Raw genomic sequence first — 23,106 nt, forward strand, 5'->3', positions numbered from 1 at the left:
GAATCTGTGAGCCTGGCTTCCTCATTTGTGAATTGGGATGCTAGAAATTTGTGTGAAGTCTTATGATACTTAAATGAATCTGGGAAATATTGATGTAGCTGTAAATGCACAAATGGAAAAGGTATTATTATGTAGATCATTACTCCCAGGCAATCTTTCAGTCAATTCCTTGAACATAATTAAGCACAGATTCCCAAGAATGACACATATTTACTTATGTATGACCAATTCTCTTCTTACCACTCTTGTTCTGTGGTGGGCTCTTGTTGATTTGCTTGAACTCAAAACTCTACAAATAGTCTGTTTGGGAGATTTAGAAGCTAGAGACAAAGATATAATAGTCAATTAAAGGTAATTTGCTTAACACGTTTTCAGGAGTAAAGGAGCTTAGAGTTGTATATGTGTGTGCCAGTCCTGGGTCTTGAACTCAGGGCCTGGACAATGTCTCTAACCTTCTATGCTCAAGGCTAGCACTCTACCACATGACCACAGCTCTACTCCTAGCTTTTCAGTGGTTAATTGGAGGTACGAATCTCATGGACTTTCCTGCCCTGGCTAGCTTTGAAATATGATCCTTAGATTTTAGCCTCCTGAGTGGGTAGGATTGCATTCCTGAGCGAGAGGCACCTGGCTAGGAGCTTAGAATTTTTTGAATATTATTTGATACTCTTTTGTAGCAAAATTCACTAAACTTTCTAGAGTTATTATCTGTTGATTTTAAATAATTCAATATAGAACAAGTTTCTAAATGTAGGTTATAATAATACATGTGTTGTACTACTTCTAGAATTTATAAAATTGTCACCTTCTTGTTGATTATCATGATAGTTCTGTAACAGGTTTTCTTGGCTATCAGAAAACTCAAAGATAAACTTTCAATTATAGTGATTATTTCAGCCAGTGTTGTTGGTATTGTTTAGAGGATTGTTTGATTTATTTATTATTTTAAATGCTATTACTGGGGCTTGAACTCAGGGCCTTGTGTTCTTGACTTGGCTCAAGGCTGGTAGCTGTAGCAGTTAAGCCACACCTCAGCTCCCATCAAAATCATCTGGATCGCTTACTTCTTCATGTGAACTCCGGTCTCCATCCTTCTTTTGCTTTGGATTTGAGACCTAGACATTTGCATTTTAGACAGAACACAGGTTATTCTTAGATACACTTAAGTTTGAAAATTACTGGTTTGGAGATTTCAGATTCTTGTTTTTTCCTCTCATTCTAGGAGTTTTGATTTTCTGTTTCGTTTGTAATAGCTATATTGTCTGTGTTACAATAAACTACCCTTGTGCCTATGAGAAGTAGGACAGAATAATTAAAACCACGTGCTCATTTTGAAAATGGAGGACCAGGCATGGTGGTACATAGCTGGAATTACAGTCACATAAAAATTGGAGATAGAGGGATGGTGGTTGAAGGCCAGCCCTCAGGAAGGGGTGGGATTAGCAAGGACCTATATCAAAATACAGACTGAGCATGGTGGTACTTGCTTGCAATTCCAGCTATATGGGAGATAGGAGAACTGAGACAGAGGGTAGCCTGAGGAAAAAAATGTAAGACTCTAACTGAATAATAACTAAAAGCAAAAATGGGCTAGCAGTGTGGCTTAAGTGGTAAGGTGCTTGCCTAGAAGTAAGCCTTGAGTTCAAACCTTAGTTCCTGTACCTCTTCCTCTATCATCCCCAGCCCCCTGCCACCCAAAAAAAGTTTAAGAAACTAAGAGTCAAAAAAAAAGAAAGAAGTTTCTGCGCATCTCTTTTCCTCTTCCTAACTGTGAGGGCTGCAAAGACTGAAAGAGGCATGGACGGCCTGTAGCTGAGACTTGCTAGCTCACATATAAGCCCTCCTGTTGACAGGAGTGACAGAGGAGATGCTGGGGAAGATTCTAGAGGTCCATAGATTACATAATCAGCAGTGCATGTGGCCCAGCCTCAGCCTCTTTTCTCTTTGGCATTTATTTATCTCTCAGTTGGTTATAAGATCCTTCCTTCAAAGGGAACAGAGACTGTTACTTTTTTGCTTTATATCTGTTAGGCCATAGTACAGTGCCTAGCCCTTAGAACTCATTTGGAAAGATGGAAGGGTAGAAGGATAGAAGGGAACCTGATGGTTTTAATGGGTATCCTGAGTCCAAACATAACCTATGGATTTAAGTTAGTGAGAATTCTTATATCACTGAATATGCCTATCATGGAACATATACACTTCAGGGCCAATATAAGTTACTTAAAAATGTTACTTACCCTAACTCTCCCCGTACTAGTGAGTCTGTTGAAGAGGAATGGGTTAAATTGGAATGGGCTGATGTTGACCTTGCACCAAGCTGCTGCACGCAGCGGTGGATATGAGAGGAAGTGAGAGGGGCTCAATCAGTAGGTACAGCAGGGAGCACCTGGTCACTAGGTCAGATCAATTGGTGCGCAGAAATGCTACAACATGAAAATGGCAGCCGGGCAGTATTGGGGCTAGAACTCAGGGCCAGGACACACTCCCTTAGCTTTTTCTGCTCAATGGTGATGCTCTACCACTTGAGCCACACTTCTGCTTCTGGCTTTTGGGTGGCTAATTGGAGAAGAAAGCTTTCACTGGGCTGCTGTTTTTCTCTCCACTGGAATGTTAGGGTTGGTACTAACTGAGGCTGTATGAGAGCTAGACACAGCACTGTAGCTGTCTCATCCCTGGGTGACTGTGCTTCCAGGGTGTAGGCAATACATTAATTTGTTGCATGTATTTGGAAGAGAGAAGCAAAGTTCAGTGTTGATTCAAAGGGCAGGCTTACATCCAGGCCTATACTTCCTTGTTTTCTTTTCCTTAAAGACTCATACTCTTTCTGACCCTGTGTCTGCCCTGTGCTGCATTCCTTGTTCCAAAACACCCATCTTTCCCCACCTGACTGATGTCATTTTTCAGGGAGACTAGAAGATGCAGCAGAATAGCTATGGGACAGGAAACCTCAACCTAGGGATCCCGAATCACCAAGACGCCGATCTTTCTGAGGTTGATGGCCAGGGAAGACACTGCCCACTGAGGGCAGATTTTTTTTTTCCTTTGGAGCCTGAACCAGCCTCAGAATCCCTAGGTAGACTTCAGTAAACTGGGATCAATTAAATGAATATAAAAAGACACATTTCCATAGTGACCTTCAGCCTTCTGTTTCTCTGGGTCGTGAGCAAACTTTCCTTCTTTCATTCTTTTTAGAAATGAGTATTCATTAAATATTGAGCAGATATGAAATATTTATAAAGTGTAAGGAAGATATAAAGGCTCATGCAACCTCAAATACCTGTATATCTACCACTCAATTTAAACGGGAGAACATGAGCGCTGCCTTTGAAATCTCCTGGGGCCTCCTCCCTAATTCTCTGCCTTGCTTCATCTCACATTAGAGGTAACCACTCTCCTAAGTTTGGGGTTGTCTTATTCCATTTGGGCTGTTGTAACAAAATGTCATCAACTGAGTCACTTCTAAACTCCCGGAATATACTTCTCATAGTTCTAGAAGCCGAGAATGTCCAGGTTCAAGTACAGCAATATTCTGTGAATACTAAAGGCCTGTTTTCTGGGTCACAGATGGTGTTCTCTCACTGTTCCTCCCAGGTGTGTACAGGGTGAATCTGTTCTCCCGGGTCTCTTTAACAGGGCACTAATTCTAGATATGAAGACAGAGCCCACCTCCAAGGGCTCCACCCCCTAATGCCATCTCCTTACTAGGTAGCATTTCAGCCTATGAATTTTAAAGGGATGCAAATATTCAGCCCATAGAAAGAGCTTACAGTGTTTTTGTTTTATAAAACTATATTTTTATATTTCATACATTTAATATTTTATACATTCACTCCCTTAAACTATACAATATATTCAAAGTTCTGTAAGCTGTATCCCACTGTGCATACTAGTTTTGTGGCTTAACATTTCTCACTTGTAACATGCATTGGATGACGGAGCACCAGTGGTTCAGAGTTGTTGTAATCCGCACTACTCAGGAAGCTGAGATCTAGGGACTGCAGTTCTAAGCCAGCCCAAGCAGAAAAGCCTATGAGACTTTTATCTTTAACCTGCAAAAAAAGCCAGAAATAGGAGTGTTGGTTCAAGTGGTAGAGCAACAGCCTTGAGAAAAAAAAAGCCAAACAAGCATGCACGAGAGTATCTCCTTTCTGCCAATATTCTAGCATATTACTATCTGCTATGTATTTGTCTATTCCACCTCTCATGGTCACCTAAATGGTGCTAATTTTGGGCTGTGAAGAAAAATTATTGCTATGAATCACGTAGTGCATGTATTCAGGTGCACTGGTTTCTTAGGGTTCATACAGTAGAGTGAATTGGCTGGGTCATAGGATATGAAGCTGGCAGTGGGGCTGAAATAAAATGATACTTCATTAAGGTTTTATTTTTTTATTTTCCTAGTTACTAATGAGGCTGAATGTACCTCCATATACCCATGGAGGGTTCTGTTCTCATCTTTCTTCCATTTTTAATTGGGTTACTTGTCACATTAATCTAAATCCTAATAACTCCCCACAGTTAAAAAATATTTTAAATACATATAATTTATGTCCTGCCTTACATCTTCGATGCAGTTGCGTACTCCGTAGAGGACTGACAGTGTCTTGGGTATTTGTGCGTTTGCAGATCCAAACATGATCCATTGACCCTGGTCATTGCAAAGTTATTCAATGAAATATCGAGACATAGTCCCTAGAGGTATACGAGACATCTGCTAGGAATGTTGCAAATGAATCCCTACACTGGGAAGAAAGACTATAACCTAAGTTTCTGCTAGTTTCCAAAACTCTGTCTCTGGGAAAGCCTCTCATTGATCCTGCCTGTAAACCTTGACTGACTAGCTTCCATGAATCCCTTGGCCTTCAGCTTAAAAAACAAAAAAACTTCATTGTGAAATGTAACACAGAGAGGTGAACAAATGAATGCAGCAAAGCTAAAATATTATTTACCCTTTTATAACAAGAGTTTACCAACCTTTGCTATGGAGTCGCACTTGTTAAAAAAAATAACCACTTCTTCATTTCTCTACTCCTGTCTCCTTGATCTCCGCATCCCCTTCAAGTGCCAGTTTCCTGGTATTTATTTTGTGAACTGTTAGTTTTTCTTATTATTTTTTTTTTTTTTGTCGGTCGTGGGGCTTGAACTCTGGGCCTGGAGAACTGTTAGTTTTTCTAAGGAAGTACACTGTTTGGAGTCTCCCCTGAAAAGACCACACCATGGTTAATACACTTGTTTACCCTTGCATACAACCCTGTGTCTTAGGAGTTGGGGAGAAAACAGCTATAATAGTCAATGCATATCCTATGAGGCTAGGAAAATTGAGAGAAGGGCTTGGGCTGGGTGGGATGGGGAAGAATAATGAAGGGATGATGCTGATCAAGATGCATTGTACTTATAAACTGACTTGTTGAATGGTAACTCCTTTGTACAGCAATTTAAAGATAATGAAAATATAATTAAGCAAAATGACTACCTCTACATTTTGTGTGACTTTACTCTCTACATACAGCTAGTCTAAGGAAACACTGAAGAAAGGAAGTTAAATAATTATAACATTGAAAAGTATTAAGCTGTACAATCTATTTTAATGAATTCTTGAATAGCCAGAAACTAAACCCAAAGCAAATGATCTCTGCATTCTTGACCTCCTCAAAGGTTCGCTGAATTAAATCAACATTTTATAACTAGAAGACTGGAGCAACCCAATAATTTTTTAGGTCACAGAATGTAACTAATTGAATAGAAAAAGAGAACCATATCTTGAGACTATATCCCTGGAGAAGGCAACACCTGAAACAGATTGAGTTTTTTGATTAACTTATTCCTCTGTGAGTAGAGGTTAACCATCCAAACAGATGAAAAGAACTAGAAAGATATAAGAGTAGATCATGCGCCATTCTGTAATGGACATTTACTTGGAAAGTGCATGTACTTAATTCACCTCCTCCAACACTCACAACCTTCCCCCCACTACATACACACAATGCATTAATACCCTCACATAAACACACGAACACACACCTGCACATATGAACATATATCACTAACACTCCCACATACATAACACACACATGCTAACACTCCCACATACACATGTGAACACACACCTACCCCCCCCCCCCCACACACACACACTCAGGAGAGATGAAGTTAATCAAAGACAAGGCGAAATGAGATGGCTACTGTCCATGTGTTTTCTCTCTGAACGGCCATGGTTTCTGCTTTAATTCTTTTCTACAACCATCAACTTCCCTGTAGCAAAATCAATTTGTTTTCTTTAGACAATCTTGGGCATGGAAATAAAAAGTTTTGGGAACAGCTTAACTGCTACCAGGGGAAATGCATTTGAAGACAGATGATTGTATAATGTTCGTTTTTCTAAAATCTTGTTTAATCTTTCCTCCAAGATATACTGCAGTCTAGAGCTTTCTGATGCTCAGAGGGAGGTACCTTTTGTTTTGCTTCTTGGAGGTAAAGAGTGAGTTGTAATCTGAGAAAATTATATACGATTTGAAGCCTGATGACACTGCCTCCTTCGTGTGCCCCTCCCAATTTAAAAAATAACTGTGTTTAAAAAATGCTTTGCTTTTTAAGTTTGCATCTAAAGAATGCTTGTTTGGGTAGGGGAATGTCTGAGTGAAAAACTGAACACTTGGGAGAGTGCTGGTGATTCATGCCTATAATTCTAGCTACTCAGGAGGTTGAGATCTGAGCATCATGGTTCAAAGTTAGCCTGGACAAGAAAGTCCTTGAGACTCTGATCTCCACTTAAGCACTAAAAGAGCTGGAAGTGGAACTATGGTTCAAGTGCTAGAGCCCTAGCTTTGAACAAAATAGCTCAGGGACAGTGCCCAGGCCCTGAGTTCAAGGCAACTGAACACTTAAAAACAGTGGGTCTCTCAAATATATGGAGAGTTGCCTTTCCCTACCCCAAAGAGACAAGGGCCATGAGAGTAGTTCTTTGGAAATATACTCCTTAAAGAACATCTGCAAAGCTTAGGCTCACAGAGTTTGAAATCAGAAGGAGACCATAGACCTAAATTAATACCCTCTCATCTCACAGAAGAGGGATGCATGTACATGGGAATCCATGCTTCTCTTGTTCTGGCTTCCTTTGTAGCCTTTATCAAAGCAGGTGTAAATGATCTCTGGCAGTGAGGCAGTGATTAGGGAATAGCGTTAGTCATCAAACAGATCTGGACTCAATTGACAGATCTCTTACTTCATAATCATACTGTGTAACTTGTAAAAAAATATAGTATAAACTTAATAAAAATCAGTACACATATAGATTATAACAGTGTAACTCTATAACCGTGTTGTCTTTTGCCCCTAGGAATATTTAAAACATAAGGATCCCAGTCAGATGAAATCCAGAAAAAACAACTCTTAACCTGTTTTGGAATTGCCTCTCCCAATGGAGGTTTTATGGAGTAGAAAGAACGCCAGAAGGACAGACAGACAGGAGATCTAGATTCATGGGAACCCTGGCGTCTAGCCTGTGCTTTGGAGCAGATAATGTTACCTCTGTTAACTAAAGTACCCTTATTTGTAAACTTGGCCTTTGGCTTAGACTAGAGGTTGTTGAAAAACATCATTACCATCTTTCTCAGTTGGAGAGCTTCTATTTTCCAAAGTTTTTAAGATTTAACACAAATGTTGGAGGAGTTTTATAGTGAACACTCATTATCCAGATTCTACTATAAATATTATCTTAAACATATTTGTTTATTTTGATTCAAGTATGGACTTATGTATCCATTAGGGCTGGAGAGCCTTTAATGTCTACAACATATTTAGAAAACATGGATAGCAAAAGTGAACTTTAAATGTTTATATTGGTTGGGAGTTGTTATTTTAACAGTGAAAATGTATTACTGCTACTATCACTAAAAAAAAAAAATCCCTGCATCATAAAATGCATAAATTCCTAGTATCATGATCTTTACTCACTCCCACTAAAAGAGTGAGGTACAATGTGCCTAGGTTGATGTTTCTGATTGTTTGTTTTTTTGCATAATTGTTTGGTTTTTTTTATCTTTTTTTGATTTTTTAAATTGTGAAAATACTGTACAGAGGGGTTACAATTACATGGGCAAGATAATGAGTACATTTCTTATCAAGCATTGTAGCCTCCTCCTTTGTTTCCCCTTCCCATCCCTTCCCATCCTCCCCCCCCCAACCAATCCTCCCTGTCCCCCCCACCCCACCTAGTTTTTTGGTTTTTGCATACAATTGAGATCACCAGACAATGAAGTCCTTAACATCCACTGAGTTTTGGTGTTCTGAGGATCATGAGCTCTCCTTTGTTGCCAACCTGGAACTCTTGGCTAGAGGAGATTGGCTCCAGTTTCTTCTTGCTCCATTGTGGACTCTTCCCATTCATACCAGGCAGGTAGTTTAGTGCTGCTATTGGCAAAACAATGGCCTGCAGACAGCAGAAGAGGAAGAACGTCCTGATGTAGGTAGAGAAAGCCTCAGATATGTGTGATACAGCCTGACTTCCTGTCTGTTTTTTTTTTAATTCCTATTGACCATGGCAGCTATTTCAGACCTTTAGTTTTAAGCCTTAAAAACCATTTCTTTCTTGCCTCTTGTTATATGGGAATTTGATTCCGAGCTACAAAGAAGCCACCTTTTGAGAGGTTGATTTGAGAGTATTAGAAAGCCTGTGACTATAAAAGGACATATTTCCCCTCAAAACTGGCAGCCTCAAATGCACTTAATACTGTTAAGAAACTGAGCTATGAGGATAGGTAAATGAAGAAAGAGTAGAAGATAATCTCAACAAACCAGATCAGCTCTAATGGAGAGTTAAAGAGGGGAGCCATGGTGACCTGAGGAGAGTCAGGAGACATGAGGGCCTGGCGCAAAATGGCGGCTGAGGTGGTGAATCCTAAATAGGGTTATGGTCAGGGGGCAGGGTCACAGGGAGCTGGAGAGTTCATGGTACAGGTCTGGCAGGTCCAGTAATGTATTGTCCAAGTCTTCACCACTGCCTATAGGAAGTCCCCATCATCGATCAAAATACTAAAATGGTGCCAGTTAGACCAGTATCCATATTTCACTCTTTGTCTCTAGATAGTCTCCTGGCTTGTCATGATTGAGACCATTGCCAGTCCACAGTTCTGGAGGAGTCTCTGCTAGACTTCTCTCCTGAGAAACATTATCTAACCCCTAGTGAGTGTACCAAGTTCCCCAAACATACTGGCCCTTCTTGCTTTGAGATGCTTTTCTTATCCACATTGCCTCTTCTTGCCTATGTTCTTTTTTTTCTACCACTTACTTATCTTGTATCTCAGGCTGCAAAGCATATTGTAGTAGATGTTTGCTTATGAAATATGACATCTAAATTTTATTTTTTAATATTTTTGAGGGACATTGGCTCCTAAAAGACAATCTTTTTTCTAGCCATTTAAAAATTAATATTTTGTTCATTAAAGTTACAAATTCAAAATCTTAGTTCTTCCTTAAGCTTTTAATTTATGAATCTTATTTTCTAATTTGTAAATGGAAATGGTCACATACAAGGAACATATTAGGTTATTATTTGGATTCATTTAGTTAATTAAATTCCCCTAAAACATTTTAATGCATTAATAATTTTGGTGCTTTTTTTTTTAAAAAAAGGAGTTCATTTATCTGACTAGCAAACCAAATCTTTCTAATTCTTGCAAATCTAATAAATATATTGAACACAGTGAAGCTTATGTTCTCCAAAATACTCTAATATTGAAACAAATTCAGCAAAATTTTACCATACTTTTTCATTTGAAATCACAGGTCTGTTACTCAACCACACAATTTAATTAGAACTACAGTATTCATTATTAAATACAATAACATATCAAATTCTCTTAGACTTCATAAACACTTTAACTACCAAATGTAAAAATATTTTTATGGCATACTTGAGTGATCACATTATTATTAACCTTGGCTCATAAAACTCTTTTTAATTTTTTTTATTATCCTTAAGTAGTTGTACAAAGAGGTTTCAATTCAGTATGTCACTTTGTGAGTATGAGGCATCATGATCAATATCTCTTCTAGCAACTGCAGAGTAAGTTCTTGAGGTTGGGAGCTGTGAATATCTAGGCAAATTTTTCTTGCAACCACGTGAACAATGTGGACCACTCTTCCGTAGGTTCTGTGTCAGTGGTCTCCAAATCTATGTGTCTACATGAATGATCGTACAGTCTTTGTGCTTTAGAATTCTCTTGTGTGATGTTTATATTCATCTACCCAGATTTCTTCACTATGAATTTGGATTTAGTTTAATCTACTTACTGCTTAATTCCCTTTATTTGACCACAGCATTTTTAGAAATTTAAGTAATATCTTACTGTATTGTATGAAATCTCATGGCAGTTAATACTTGGTTTTCTAAAAAGGGCTCCTTTCTTTATCCCCTACCGTGTATGTATGTTTTGGAAGACTATTATAAATGGCAGGTTGTTTCCAATCACTTTCCTTTGGTTAATGGAAGGCAAATTTCGCTGCCTATGAGAACTTCTTATTAGTATAGGACACTCAGTGCTACAAAATGTGTCTATAGAATTCCAGTCACAGGGAAATAAATCTGTTCATGAGCAGCCTGATCAGAGTCAAATGCATGCTTTCTGTTAGGCTTACTAGAAAGCTGGAGTTGTTTTTTCCAGCTCTTACTATATTCTGTATGGACATCAAATTGGGGGCCAAAATATAGTCTGTCTTTCCTCAAGGGCTGGCCTATCCATTCTTTTCATCTTCTTCAGACTTATTCATTGCCTTTATTACCTGTGTCTGTGTTCTCAATCCTTCACTATTTTCTCTGGCCCATGAACATCTCACATCTTACTAGTGTAAAAAAAAAAAAAAGACCCACACTTGACTTTGTTCCTTCCTCTAGCAATCATCAGACCTGCCTCCTAAGAGCCATCAATCTTTTTGAATGTGGTCCCTTGATTATTTTGATTGAGAGGTCCCGTAGGTTCCTCTCAGCATTTCCTAGTCACCTTTTGAGAGGAATCTTCTTTGCCTTCTGTGTCACAACATTCCTCTACTTTTTTTATTTCCTCTCTGACTAGTCCTTGGTCATGTGCTCTTAAATGACCTTTCTTGTGGGACTGTGGGAGCATAAGGAGAAGCATATGCTTTGATGTTAGAGATGCCTGGGATATGAAATCAGTCGAGGTTTACAGAAACAGGTACAGGAGTGATGTACTAGTGGTCGGTCGGTCGGTCTCTCCCCCCCCCCCCACCCCCCAATCTGTACCAGAAGCCTGGAGTTAAAGAACTTCCAACCATAGTTGATTGCACTTTCTATAGACTCATTTTGAAGTATGGATTATTCCTAACCCAGGAGGCAAATGATACCCCATATCTGCTGTGTTCAATCAGCAGGTCTCTACTGTGACAAAAAACACCTCAGATAATCCACTTAAAAATAGTAAAGGCTTATTGAGCCTCATCATTTTGGAGGTTTCAGTCCATGGTTTGTTAGCTTTATTGGTTTTGGGCTTTGGTGAGACAGTACGTCATATCAGGAGCAATGGCAGAGGAACCTATTCATGTCATGGCAATCAGGAAATCAAGAGAGTCAGGAAGAAGCCAGTGTTATAATATCCCTTTAAGAGTGCAGCTGACATAATCTAACTTCCTTCCACTAGGTCCACCTTCTATAAGTTCTACCACTTTCTAGTGGTGCCAGAGGCTAGGGACCAAACCTTCAATATGTGGGCTTAGTTGGGGGCAGTCAAGATCTGAACAACAATACCTTGTTGTTCCGTCACTTGTAAAGGAAATAGACTCTGGAATGGTGCTACTGAGAAAACTTCCGTCTCTCTGATTGTATCAAAGGAGAAAATAGATCATACATGTCAGGAATATTATCTATTTCATTTCCAACTTTCCATCTCATGCAAGGGCATCTAAAGGGAACCTAATTCTCCTTCAGAACCCTATCTTCAAGGAGTCTGGTGGATATGGGCTTTAGCTTAATCAGCATTTACATAGAAAGAGAGTGGAGAAGGAGGAACAATGCATCCCATGGTTCCCATTCCCCCAGGATTCTGCTGCCTGTAACAAATGCAATCTACCATTCAAACTGAGGTTGATATAGGCTTGTCTCTGCCATCTTATTTTGCTTAACTTGTCATACTCCATTCTGGGCTCATTGTGGAACACGTGAATGAACAAATGAATCCACTCCTGACTATTCTTTCTTACCTCTTGTCTGTAACTTGAATAGGGATGGAATGGCCTAACTTCCACTGCCTGCTAAAATTCCAGTCTGCCCTTCTGGATATCTTGTTGCCCTTTGGGTCTCTAACTTACATCTCACCACTCACACTGTCATTGTTTTGCACATATAAATTTACCTGTCATAATGTGAAGTTCTAGGAAACAGTGACTGGGTTCTTCACTGATGTAGTATCCCTCTCCCCCCCCCCCCCCCTTAGCTTGCTCTTTATTTGCCACTTGCCCCTCCTTTTCTCCAGATATAATGACTGCAGTTCTCTTCTAAGGATATGCATTTCCTTTCATTTTCCCTCTAATGCAGTTGAAATTTTATAATTTATACATGTGATGAAATCTTTTGTAGCTGCATCTCTCCTGTCCTTACTCCTGCACAGAGCTCTACATGCTATTTTTTCCCCTCTACTAACACATGTTTCCTGTTTTAGTCCCAGGCAGTAATACAAAATAAATTCAAAAGGGGAGGAGTCTTAAAAGGAAAGAGGAAGAATTATTTAAAGCTTTATTTTAGTGTTTTAGTGGCATTCACAATATGTTCACTTTGTTCTGGTTTGTTAGGCCTTGGATAATGGAAACTACAGCAGAGGAATATTGCATTTGTCTAATTTTGAAGTTCCATGTGATTTGTCAGTCTGTTATTCTGAGCATTTTAGAGCTTAACTTTGTTTTCTGAGTGCCATGGGAAATCCTTACACCACTTTCCCTCCCTCCCTCCATCCCTCCCTCCCTCCCTCCCTCCCTCCCTCCCTCCCTCCCTCCCTTCCTCCCTCTGTCCTTCCTCATCCTCCCTCCCCCTCCCTCCTCCCTCCCTCCCTCCCTCCCTTCCTCCCTCCCTCTCTTCCTTCCTTCCTTCCTTCCTTCCTTCCTTCCTTCCTTCCTTCCTTCCTTCCTTCCTTCCTTCCTTCCTTCCTTCCTTTTTTCTCTTTTTTCTCTTTCTTTGTTGTTCTCCCTATATCTACTTCAAAAGACAATTAAAATTCCTAAAAAGTCTACCTAGTCTTCAGGAAGAGAGAGAGAGAGAGAGAGAGAGAGAGAGAGAGAGAGAGAGAGAGAGAGAGAGAGAGAGAGAGAGAGAGAGAGAGAGAGAGAGAGAGAGTGTGTGTGTGTGTAGGCATGGGTGTAGGCATGGGTGCTGGCCTTGAGCTTTTGTGCTCAGGATTAGCATTCTACCACTTGTGCTCAGGATTAGCATTCTACCACTTGAGTCAAAACTCTACTTCCAGCTTTTTGGTGGTTATTTGGAGATAAGAGTTTCACAGATTTTCTTGCCCCGGCTGCCTTTGAATCATATTTCTTCCTCCTGAGTAGCTTGGTTAACAGAGCCCAACTCTTCAGAGGATTTTAAACAACTTAAATAGATGTTAGCTCTTTAAAGCAAGTATCTTGGCTTCATGGCTCAATAGCTCATTTATTTTACAGCAAAATTTAGGGGAAGGTGCAGAAACTCTTTCCTCCTCCTTCTGCACATGAATAGCATTCCCCCATCCCCCACTCCATGCATCAGTGTCTTGCATTGGTGTGGTCCATGCTACAGTTGATGGATCTACAGTGCTGTACCTAGTTACCACCTAGAATCCATAGTTTGTCAATCTTCACTCTTGATGTTGTGCATTCTGAGTTTGGGCAAATTTATAAAGGGATGTATTCATCATTTTAATACCATACAGAATACTTTCAATGTCTTAAAAAGTCTGTTTTATTCCTACTCACCTTCCTCCTTAACCCCCTGAAAACTAAATACTAACAATCTTTTTTACTGTCTTCACTGTTTGGCTGTTTGTCCTAAAATCTCATATAGTTGGAATTGTAACAATATGCAGCCTTCTCAGGTTGTTTTAATTCACTTCCATTCCACTTATATCTTTTTAGTGGTGAATAGTATTCTGATGTCTTGATATACCATAATTTATTCATCCATTCAGCTACTGGTTGCCTTCCAAGTTTTTGCGGTGATAAAACTTTTGTAAGCATTCCCATGCAGGTTTTTATGTGGACAAAAGTAAATACCATTTACAATTGTATAATACAAAATGGTGTGGTATTTCCATTTGTATAAATACCAAGGAATGTGATAGCTTGAACCATATGGCAAGGAATATAGGAATCTGTGTAGTTTTTTAAAAAGACACTGCCAAACCGTCTTCCAAAGTGGCTACATCATTTTACATTCCTACAACAATGCAGGTTTATTTGTGTTCCAGGTTCAAAGGACTTCTTACAAATTCCTACATTGAAAACTACGTCCCTACTAAGATGTTGAATGTTCACTGTATCCTAGTTTCATTTTACCAAAAGGTGAGCATATCATGGTTCTTTAAATGCTCAGCCTGCTTTCTTCTCTCAGCTCAAATAAAAGAACTCGAAATTGGTTGCTGAGAAATGAGGGGAAAGTCTCTTGCACTGGCAGACTACATAATCACCTCTGTGGCACGAATATTATAGTTCACTCTTGATTTTTTTTTTCTGTTTGTGAATCAGCAATGCTGGAAGAATGGAGGAAACAACATTCCTTTGTCCTTTGCACTCAGGTGCTTCATCCAGATCCCTGTCAGGACTTAGGTGGAAGACTAGTTCTTTATATGCTCATGGGGTTTTATTTATTCTGTGCTAATTTTCTATGGGGAAGTGTGAATGAGGAAGAGGCTGGATGATCCTGGAAGTGATGTGGAGAGTCCTTTGCATAGCCTGGTTTTTGCAGATTTTCCTAAAACCACAACCCTTCTTATAATGGTGCCTTGGGTTGGGATAGGCAACTAGGCTCTTCAGAAATATCAACAGTCATTGGTAGTCCCACCCTCTACCCTGGACGCAAGAAGATAGGGTGCTTTTCCTTCCAAACTTAAGCGCTAGTGAAATTTCTCCAAGAACCTCCTTTCTGCTAGAGAGAATCAATATCTTTTTCTCTGCTGGGCAATTCAAAGCAGAAAGCATGTTTGCAATTCTTATTATCCCTAAGGTACCTCAATTAGTTGGGTTAGCATTAAAGGCTGGGAGTTTCAGAGAATGAATCCTTGTAAATTAATGCTAGTGGCGTTTTATAATCTCAAAGTGAAGGAAAAAGTTTAGATTTAATATTTTTTTAAAAAATGAGCTCATTAGAAATCAGCTCAGAGAGATTCTTTAAAATTACTTTGAGTCAGAGTTGAGGGGTTTTATTTTTTGCCTTTGGACAATCATATTCAAAATAATTCCATAAATACACACTGAGCATCCATATATGTTCCAGGAGACAAAATGAGTTGAGAGGTTGGAAAGATTGGTAATCTTCCATCCCTCTGAAATATACTTCATCTAAGAAGAGAGGCAGACACATACTCTTTTTATAACTATTTATTTAAAAGTTTCCAGAGATTGGAATGTCCCCGAAGGAAGCCCTCAGTAAAATGGCTATAGCACTGTGTGATCACTGCTGAAGTTCAAGGATGGTTAGCTTTATTAGTATATAGGGAGGAAGCAAGCATCAAATGCTTCAAAGGCAATGGAGATGCTTGAGTTTGGCTTTGGAGAAAAAGTAAGAATTCATAGTGTGAAGATAAAGATAGGAAGATTGTGGTTTGAGACACTTTATCTCAAACAACAAGCTGGGCATCAGTATCTGTAATCCTAGCTATGTGAGAGGTACTCTGAGCTAGCTCCAGGCAGAAAAGAGAAAGAGAGAGAGAGAGAGAGAGAGAGAGAGAGAGAGAGAGAGAGAGAGAGAGAGAGAGAGAGAGAGAGAGGAGAGAGAGTGTGTATGTGTATGTGCATGCGTGTGTGTGCGTGTGTGTGTGTGTGTGTGTGTGTGTGTGTGTGTGTGTGTGTGTGTGTGTGTGTGTGTGTGTGTGTGTGTGTGTGTGTGTGTGTGTGTGTGTGTGTGTGTGTGTGTGTGTGTGTGTGTGTGTGTGTGTGTGTGTGTGTGTGTGTGTGTGTGTGTGTGTGTGTGTGGTGGGTGGTCCTATCTGAAAAATAGCTAAAACAAAAAGGACTGTGAACATGGCTCAAGTTCACAGTACCTGCCAAGCCATCACAAGGTCCTGAGTGCAAACGTCAGTACCACTAAATACAAAACAAAACCAAAATGAGTTCACAAGGAAGAGGACCAGAGAAACTGTTCTGAAGTTTTAAACATCTTGGTATGTTCTGAAACTCCAAGGATTAGGACATTAAAGGGTGAAAGGAGACAGGTGGGATGTGATGGTAAGAGGAAAGGGAGAAGAATCACATGTTCTCACAGGCTAGGACCATGAGCACCCTTCATCCTTCAGAGGGTGAGAAACGTTTTCCAGGGGAAGGTATCATGGTATATTTGGGAATGTCCCGTTAGCCCTGAAGAAAACTGGCAGCTAGACTGGGATAGTGACTGACTATAAGCAAGAAAGAAATGTTCAGAGGTGATAGGAGTATGTGATGGGTTCAAAAATGAATGAGATTTCTAGCTGCCCTATGTAGTGACCAAAACAATTGTCTATGGATGAGTTGAATGAATGTCATTTTTAGGGGAGAGGGGAGACAGAATAGATAGGGATGCATTTAACTGTAAACAAGGTAAGTCAGAGGAAGAGCAGATTTGGGAGAAAGGTAGGTGTTGGGTCAAGGATGTGTTTATCTTCTTAAAAAAAAAAGTAAGCCAGGTGTCATTGGGTCACGACTGTAATCCCAGCTACTCAGGAGGCTGAGATCTGAGGATTGTGGTTCAAACCCAGCCTGGGAAGGAAAGTCTGTGAGACTCTTATCTCTAATAAACCACCAGAAAACTGGAAGTAGTGCTGTGGCTCGAGTGGTAGAGTGCTAGTCTTGAGTTGAACTGCTGAGGGACAACAGGCCCAGAGTTCAAGCCCCACGACTGACAAAAACAAACAGAAAATCCAAAGCAACCTGTTTTCTTTTTTTAAATATATAACTTTTATTGTAAAGATACTGTACAGAGGGGTTACAGTTACATGAGTAAGGTAGTGAGTACATTTCCTATTGAGCATTGTTACTCCCTCCTTTGTTTTTCCCCTACAATCCCTTCCCTCCCCACCTCCCCAAATCCTCCCTCAACATAGTGTCTTGTACATCTCATTGTTACAATGGGTCAACCTGTATCTTTATTTCAGCATTTTTGTTATTTCTCTTCCCCTCCCCAAATTAGAAAAATGTATATAAATAAATTGATAGCTGTTTGGTAGATTGGCATGCTATTGCTAATTGAAAATGCTCTAATTGAAATGACCATTGGAAAGTAACCTTCATACATTATACAGGATTGCCATGGTTATTTATTTATTAGGCCTCCTGAAAAGCCAGGCTAATCAGAAACAAGGGTGATGTGGTGACTGAAGAGGATTTTGTGTATCTTGGCTCCTTGTGAGATAGCTCCCTGAGAGGAAAGAGAAATTGCCTGGATTCCTGGACGTGCTAAAATCATTTGTTCTTGTTATGAGACCCAGGGCTTTCTTATAAATTCTTCCCAGGAGAGGCTTGGACTATTACAATGTTAGCATAAAATAGAAAAGGCAAGATGTGAAATTAGGATCCAGTGAGTTTGTTGATGTATTAAATGAACATGATTTAACATTCATGCTCAGTAATCGAGTTCCAGTTTTAAAGGTGACAATCAGTATATCATTCCTGGTCATTTCTGTTTCCATTGGGGCAAGAGGTAGTGTATTATTTGTAGATATATCTCTGTCCCTGGTAACATTTTAATGTCTGTTGATAAATGTTACACATGATTAAATATCTGTGCTTTGAAGGAGAAGATATATATGGTTAATAAATTTATAGTCCTGAAGATTTTCTAAAAGACAGTTTGTACTTTCTTCAAAGTGGTTTTGATTGTAAGGAAGAAGTATAAAAGATTCATCCATCCTGAGCTCCAGTGTGTATCAGATACTTGGAATATCAGAGGCTCCTGATAAAATAGGCTAAAGGTACTAGTTTAGTACAGTATATTTGTTCTTTATATTTAGAGATACAAATGTAGGAAAATGTGATGGAGTTACAGAGAAATAGTTAAGTCTCTTTAAGGAATTTAATACCTTATCGAGAAAACAGCACTGAATTGAGCATTGAAGGATGAATAGTTGTTTTTCCAGGGAAATAAATGAGGCAGGATGTTCTAGGAAAAGATGGATCCACACAAAGATGGCTGATCATGGAGGAGAGTAAGAAATCAGGTGTAACTAGGGCATGAGATATGGGGGTGCTGTGGGGGTAGGAAGTAATAATGGAAATGTAAAAAGATCAGGTTGCAGAAAGCTCTGAACATCAGATTCATGAGCTGCATTTCATGTTCATTTTACATGATCATATTTGCTTTATTTTAGAAAGAAAATGCTAATGCTAAGTGGAGATTAGTTTGAAATAAAGGAGAGATTAGAAGCTGTTATAATAGTTTAGGAGAAAGAATGAGCCCTGAATTGGTTGTGATCACTAATACAGGTTGAGAATAAATGTATAGTTAACAGTAAGGAGACTTAAGACTAATTGGATATGGAGACACTTCCATAGGATTTTAGGTGAGCCCACTAGCTTCCTAAGATTTGTATACATACACACACATATCTTATTTTTGATTCCTCAGACCCAGCCTATTTCTCTATGACTCTTTAGATCATACATTGATTTCTTCAAAAAGGAGAAAAAAATTATAGGACTGTGATCTTATGGATTCTTTCAGAATGGTTTGATCTTTGATGATCCCATAGGATCCTTCTGACTGAGAAGTGCTGAGTACAGTCAGATTTTTGAAGACTTAGATGCTATCACTATGTTTGTGAGCCTCAGATGTCTTTTATGGATTTGGAACTGTTGCATATTTGAAAACCTGCCTGGTAAGCACTTTGAAAATTATTCTGTCAGTGAGTGACCTCTGGTAGGGAAACATTAGCAGTTCAACCTGTTCTGCCTTCATGTGGGCTTCCTGCAGAAATCTGAAGGAGAAATTGGGTATTAGGTAAAGGACCATACTTAAATGTTTATGTCATCCCCACTCTGTTCTGGAATATTCTATCTACTCTTCTACTAATTGGAGAATGATACATCTTGTTGTATAATTCTATTTACCATTGCAATACAATTATATGGAATTGATTATATAATTGTAGGGTCAGAATTGAGAAAAATAAACCAACAATTTGAATCATTTTTTGCATTATAAGCATCAAGACTTCATTTCTGTTAAAATCATCAAAGCTTCATTTCTGTTATATGACATGTTTTCATTTTATCTCTGCTTTAACTTGGATTTTCGTTTACCCATCTCACTCAAGTTCATGTAACAGTGTGGGAAGCATTCTCACATAGTCTCAGACATTTAGTGAGAAAATGCTCTGGAGTCCCTTCCATGTTTAATTCAGTGTGTTTCCATAAGAAACAAGGAAGCATTATGAGGCTACTCTGGGTGTTCATAGACTGGATTTTCTACTTGGATGAGCCCCAAGAACTCTAGTGTGTAAAAAACTCAGGTCCTAGGAGATCGGACTAAAGATATATTTGGAGCCACTATAAAGTGTGACACAAAGTTGGGTTAGTCAATATTAGTTTCTTTGAAAAACTTTTTATTTTTTTTTTCATTGTGAAAATACCGTACAGAGGGGGTATAATTTCACGGGCAATGTAATGAATACATTTCTTATCAAACATTTTGCCTCCTCCTTTGTTTCCCCTTTGAAAACCTTTTTCTTACTGTAGAGTATAATTTAGGGGTTTTTTTCTTCTATCCTGGGGTTTGAACTCTGGGCCTGGGCCTTCTTTTGCTCAAGGCAAGCGATCTTCTATTTGAGCCACCACACCACTTAGGGCTTTTTTGAGTAGTTTATTGGAGATAAGAGTCTCATGGAGTTACCCTTGAACTAAGATCCTCAGATCTCAGCCTCAGATCTCGGCCTCCAAGTAGCTGGGATTACAGGTGTGAGCCACCAGTTCTCAGCACAATTTAGTTTTTGGAATGATCAGTTGGCAGAATATTATTCAAAATTTTTTGATTCTCATACTTGGCTTAATAGATTCTGATGTCAAAAGTGGAATTACATGGCTATCTACTCTTATGGTGGTTCAGAGACCAGAACTACGTACTTCTTTTCCACATGTTTGTTACAAAGGGTAGAATCCGGTTTCTATGAACCGTGCCTAACCTGTTGTTGAAAGACTGTTGGTATTTTGTTTTGTTTTTCTGGTCCTGGGGCTTGAACTCTGGGCCTGGGCACTGTCCCTAAGCTTCTTTTTGCTCAAGGCTAGTGCTCTACCACTTGAACCACAGCTCCACTTTCGGCTTTTTTTGAGTAGTTTATTGGAGATAGTCTCACAGACTTTCCTGCCTGGGCTGACTTCAAACTGAGATCTCCAGATCTCAGCCTCTGGAGTAAATAGTAGCCATGGGCACCCAGCTGAAAGACTTGTCTTGAAGAATCCTTATCTTCTGGATATTATAGGACTCTGACAGCATGCTTCTTGGAAGAAAATTCCCTCAAAAAAACTCTTCCGTTTTTAAACAAATGGCAGGTATAGATACATAATTCAATGTATGGGTGCACAGTACACTGTGCACCTTCTCTTGAAGGCACCATGACATCAAATCAAGATACACTGAATTCACAAATGGTGAATGATAACTTCTTTGTACAACACCTTAAAGAGAGTAAAAATTTAATATATACTCACTATCTTGCCCATTTAATTGTAACCCCTCTGTATGGTATTTCCACAATAATAAAAAATTTAATATAAAAAGATCACCAAATCATGTTGTTGTGAATTGACCAAATGACACTCTCCATCAGTATTTCTTGGGAACCCACTATATATTAATTGCTGATGCCACCTAAGTGATCAGGACATACGTTATGATATCATCATTCCAGGTTTAATTGACCTGGAGAAATATTTTGTTCATTGCAAAAATTAATTGATGTTTGTTACTGTCTGTGGGCCATTTCTATCATCTTTTGAAGAGAAAGGAATAGAGAAGTGACCATACTTTAAGCATTGTTTGCATTTGGGTCAGTGACTAGAATATGATTTCCATTGACTTGTCTACAAGTCAATTTGTGTTTTTGCAGTATTATCCTCTTCATGCTCCATTATCATCCTATATATTCAAGGTATTGAATCTGTTTCACAAACAGTATTAGTCTCAATTTAGGAGCTTTAAATAATATCCTTTAAATATATTTTCTTAATATTTATCTGCCTGTGGTTTTGTAATGTCAGAAACTGCTAAGCACATTCAGCTAGGGAAAAAACCCTCATACATTAATTACATTTAAAAATTATTTGTGCATAGAAAAAAATGCCTTATTAGGCTAATTCAGAACTCAGGGCCTGGCTCTGTCCCTGAGCCTCTTTGTGCTCAAGTCTAGTGTTCTACCACTTGACTCAAAGTGCCACTTTCTGCTTTTTCTGAGTAGCGTATTGGAGACAAGAGTCTCATAGACTTTACTGCCCAGGCTGGCTTTGAACCATGATCCTTGGATCTTAGCCTCTTGAGTAGCTAGGATTATAAGAATGAGCCACTGGCACCCTGGTAATTCAGAGCTTTTAAGGCTAGACTCCAACCATTTCTGAGTTTTACCTGAAGAATATTTTAATAGTAGAATGTTTCTGTCAAGGCCAAGTATTGTTCTGTTGAAATTTCAAAGATTAAAATTTGCCCAGATGCCTCTAAATTTCTTGAAGGGAAGGGTCTCCTCTCTCTATCTCTGATACTTAGTTTATATTCTTCATATCTTTGCTGATTTGAGTTGAACTGAGACCAATAGCAAAATAGAATTGGAGTTTTTCTGGTTTCCTTGGCTTAGTATACACAAGGACTACGTTGGCAAAATATGCTTCCTTCTTCATTTAAGACATTTCATTTTATTCTGTTCATTTTTGATGGGGAGCATTTTTATGGCCTCTTGCTGTGACTCATTTTGATACTGAGCTAACTGCTTCCCTTGGAGCCCAGCCCTTCTCTTCAAGCTATGGTATTCAGGCTCTCCCACATTAGCTTGAAGCTTGCTGCTGGGTGAAAAAAACCCTAACAGAATGTCCAGTGAACACAGCTTACTTCCAAGGAGAAACAGAGAACTAAATTTAGGAATCCTGTACCATGTTAAGTGACCTGAAACAAAACAAGAAAACACAGCATGGGGCATTTATATCTTCTGGTTAACTCTGGTCTGTCAAAAGCAAATTCATTTTCCTGCCAAGGTAAGCTGACCCATGACAGTCCCTTTCAGATGAAAACGTCTTGAGGTTTTAACGCAAACTGAACATAAGCTATCATGTAACTTTGGAAAATACTCTCTGACTTCATTGAGTCATCCCCCGAATGGCAGTTAATATACGGACCCATTTTATAGTTCCAATATGAAAATGAATGGAGGCAATGGCAAATAGAAAAAAAATGAAAGTTATCCACATTATTACTAGGACTCCTGCCTGCCTGCCTGCTTCCCTCCCTCCCTCCCTCCCCTCCCTCCCTCCCTCTCTCCCTCCCTTCCTTCCTTCCTCCCTCCCTCTCTCCCTCCCTTCCTCCCTTCCTCCATTCCTCCCTTCCTCCCTTGGGCTAATTCTGGGGCTTTAACTCAGGGCCTGTGTGCTGTCCCTTAGCTTTTTCACTCAGGACTGGCACTCCATCACAGCTTTATTTCTAGATTTCTGGTAGTTAATTAGTGAAGAGAATCTCATGAAACTTCTCCTGCCCAGGCTGGCTACAAACTACCATTCTTAGTTCTTGGCCTCCTGAGTAGCTAGGATTACAGGTTTGAGCCACCTGTTCCAGCAACTTTTGCTTGTTTTCTGTATTAAAAGTTTCTTATTCTTCAGTATGCTTATGAATTACTACTACTGCTACTACTACTACTACTATTTACCTCAAACACATATTCTCATTCTTACATGTGATTTAAGAGACCT

At 39.2% G+C, this 23,106-nt stretch overlaps 1 protein-coding gene across 1 annotated transcript in view; it reads left to right on the plus strand.

Moving 5' to 3' along the window:
- Positions 1–23,106, plus strand: part of Ano4 (anoctamin 4) — a 329,923-nt gene that overhangs the window by 30,328 nt on the left and 276,489 nt on the right. The gene's annotated exons all lie outside the window — the stretch shown is intronic.

Source organism: Dipodomys merriami, unplaced genomic scaffold (genome assembly GCF_024711535.1).
Source record: "Dipodomys merriami isolate MVZ:Mamm:240054 unplaced genomic scaffold, mDipMer1.0.p SCAF_10, whole genome shotgun sequence".
In the NCBI taxonomy this organism is placed as follows: Eukaryota; Metazoa; Chordata; class Mammalia; order Rodentia; family Heteromyidae; genus Dipodomys; species Dipodomys merriami.